Below are 3,999 nucleotides of genomic sequence, written 5' to 3'. Positions count from 1 at the left end.
TGGTGAGGTAATGGAGTTGTCACAGGTCACAGCTAATTTGGCACTGCATCTAACTGAAGTATCACGCCCTGGGTCACTGACTCCACTACTAAGCTAAACCACAGAATAAAAGCAATTACCTAATTAATGTTTTTTTTTCAATTGCTAACAAAATTCAAGCCAAATATGTTTTGCCTGAGAAAAACACTTCCCTGAAATGTTGAATTCATTTTATTGGATTCTGGCTTAGAAATGATAGCAAGCTTAATGCCCCTCATTTACATTCATGTGCTGCCTCCACCCACAATCTTTACTAAAAAGCTCTTGCACTGGACCAGGAATAGATACTCTTTATTATTAAGGACTTTAAATATTCTCTTCCTGGTGGTTAAGTTTTCCCAGATAAGTATGTGACCCTCACATGGTTAAATGTATGCATTAATTAACAAAAAATACATAATTAAGTAATTATTTTTAAACATAGGCAGGTTCATCAAGGCTAGGAAGTGGGAACTGAGGAATTATGTGTTGTTGTTTTTTTTTTAATAAAAAGAGTGTCTTTCAAAGTGCCAAAAAATAAAAAAACAAGATGTCATAAATCATATAGTAAGATAACCTGAAATGCAATCAATACATTTATCTGGAGCTATCTCCCAAAATCTAAGAACTACAGTTAAATAATTCCTAAAAGCTAGGTCTTACATTGATAGAGTATTCCTTGATTACATGCTCCACAATCACAAAGGCTATAGTACATTAATCTCTCATGCTCTCCCAGGATATAGCACATTGACAGGCAAAAACTAGGTGCTCAGCACACATCACTGAACAAATCCTGGAGAACAAAACCTCCAAGAGCATCTCACACTTCAGATATCAAAATATGAATGATATCTTAGGAAACTCTCCCGAGTATATTAAAAATGTAAGAGGAAGGAAGTGTTGGGATTATTCCCCAGTCAGATATTACTGGCTAGTCACCCCCAAACCAATCTCACTTATCTTAATGTTTAACACTAAGGAAGCTAGAAAGCTAATTGTACTCTTTCCAACCTAATTTGCATATTGAAGCAATAGACCAATGAGACAAGCATCCCTACCACATTTGTTGCAAGAAAAATTATGCATTCTTGATAGAAGGGCAAATATAATACATCCTATTTGTTGTTGCTTCCTGATGTGATAGCTGGGGCTGGAGCATCAATATTGCAGCATGAAGGAAAAGACAGTAATGCCGATCACGACAACCCTGAGCCACTGAAACAACCCCAAATTCTGCCTATGTCTACAAGTATCACATATTAGAACAAACTGGAGGAGGAGCACCATTTGTCATCAGTGACACTATGTGTTACTAGCAGCCCTAAAGCATGTCTAGATGGCAGGAGTCTTTTCTTCTTGCATATGTGTTTTTGTTTTGTTTAGGTGTGGTTTGGTTTTCGTTCTTTGAGGCAGAGCTTCTCTGTGTAGCTTGGAGCCTATCCTAGCACTCACTCTGCAGACCAGGCTGGCCTTGAACTCACAGAGATAGCCTGCCTCTGCCTCCTGAGTGCTGGGATTAAGGATGTGTGCCACCACTGCCTGGCACATGTGTCTCACGGAGGAGCAGTAGACTCTTCAGCAAGGTCACTTGTGCCCACACATTTCGTCTTGGTCAAGTCTACAATACCTTTTGAAGAACTTCATATGCTTTCATCATGTTAGATTTTTAGTACACAGTTACCATAAGAAGTATCTTCAGAGTTTAATTCTCTCAACTTATTTTCCTGAGATTACTGATAGTTGACACTATGTCAACTGCCCCGCCATCATTTCCAAGTAGTTGTACTTGATTAAATGAATAAGAACATAACTATCAAACTTTCTTTTAAAATTAAAAGCCAATTAGGAATGACAAGGAGGATGCCGTCACTTTCAGGTATGAAAAGCAGATCCTAATTATCAAGAAATAAATAATCACCGTGCTCCCAACATAAATACCTTCAGCATTTTAAATCTAAAATACAAAGTGAAAACCATTGCCAAAAGTCTGAGAATAAATTTTTAGATGGGTAGACAAATCTAGCTGGCATGCTTTTCTGTCCTATATTTTCCTAAAGAACTTGCTATCATCTTGTGTTTAAACTGAAGTTACAGGCTTTTGTTAATATCAGTGATTCTATCTGTATGGATTAAGTCCCTCAAATATTGCCGGGGGCTTAAGGTGTTAACTCATTTACAATGCCTACAAGGTTGTCAAGGTTGTGCAGATGCTATTACTCCACTCTCACACCAAAAATTTATGTAAATAAACTTGAAACTAAAAATAGTTTGCAGATTATAAAAACATATACCTGAGGTGAAAGCCATAAAAAGGTCCTTTTCCCCTTCTTCAGATGCCAACTAAGGTGTGCAGCATGTCAAGCAGTTTCAATCACTCAAAGACAGGTGAATGGCACCAGCACTCCCTCCCCTGGTGAACTTTACAGTCTAGTGAACTGGATTACTACATATAAACTCTTCCCACGCATCCTCCTCTCCAAGAATCTGTGATGTTTGAACTCAAGTTGATCAGCCAAAGTAGGTAAGACAAGGTGAAATTTTAATTTTTGAAAATTTGCTCATTAACTCAATAACTGTTTATTGGGATAGTCTTGCCTCCTGAGCACCATCCCTTACACACACACACACACACACACACACACACACACACACACACACACACATGCAAAATTGTAAATATAACATGTTTCCAGAAAGAACAGAGGCATAAGAGGAAATACTGTAGCCACAGTTATTGCCCTCACAAAGCACCCAGTTTGTATGTGGACGGCAACAGCTTCAATTACTCATGATTAGTGGTACAAAAAAAATGGACTAGTTTTGTTAGTTATTGATGGTCAAAAATAAAACTATGGAGATATCTCTATGGATAAAGCAGTAGATGAGCATAATTGAGGAGTCTCGGTCCCCAGCATCCACATAAACACTCCGTGGAAATGGTGTTATCTCACCACGGATTCTCAGGGTTCCACAGAACACACTGGCTAGCTGTACTCCCTGAATCTTCAGGCAATCAGTTCAAGTGAGACACTCTACTCTCAATTATAAAATAGACAGAGATCACAGAAGATACTCAGTGTTTACTTCTTACCTTCCGATGTCACTCAACATATGTTCCCATACATGCACATGCTGATACACACATGGAAGCATAGCACATACATATGCAAACACAAGAATGGTAGGATAAAGAAAGGTTCAAAGCAAATGTTTTTCAAAGAAAGTATTTTGGTATTCAAAAATGTAAGTTTGTAACCTACTATATTTCAGTTGTTACTGTACAATACTCAAGATAAAAATGAATCAAACAGCATCATAAATACTCAGAGAATTGGCTTGGTAGACTACATGCATGAGGATCTAAGTTCAAATGCCCAAAACACAGATAAAGCCAGACAGACTCATGAACATCTGTAATCACAGGGTTTCCACAGCAAAATGAGAGACAGAGACAAGAGAATCCTGGAAAGCTTGGGGCCAGCTATCCTGCGGTAAGCAGCAACAGGTAATAGGAGAGAATGTCTCAAACAAGATGGAAAGCCAGCACTGACACTCATAGTTGTTCTCTGATACACACACACACACACACACACACACACACACACACACACACACCATCCAAACTGCAAACCAGCTGTACAGCTATAAGCCTGACAAGTTAGTCTCATTAAACACCACAAAACAGCTCCCCCCCATCACTGATTTTCCATATCTCACCAAAGATGCTCATTCTTATCTCCTTCAGTCTATTGTGAGCACAGAACTTTGACCTTCAGAATGGTCCAGATAAGATTTCCTTCCTTCCTTCCTTCCTCCCTCCCTTCCTTCCTTCCTTCCTTCCTTCCTTCCTTCCTTCCTTCCTTCCTTCCTTTTATTATGTGGGGAACTGACACTTAAATGGGATAACATCTAAGGCAGAACAAGACCCCGCTCCAACATCTGTGGGAGTTAGAGCCTTTCTGCTGTATCAGTCCCAGG

The sequence above is a fragment of the Mesocricetus auratus genome, unplaced genomic scaffold (genome assembly GCF_017639785.1).
Source record: "Mesocricetus auratus isolate SY011 unplaced genomic scaffold, BCM_Maur_2.0 Super-Scaffold_100019, whole genome shotgun sequence".
NCBI lineage: Eukaryota > Metazoa > Chordata > Mammalia > Rodentia > Cricetidae > Mesocricetus > Mesocricetus auratus.
Note: the sequence above shows the minus strand (reverse complement) of the source record.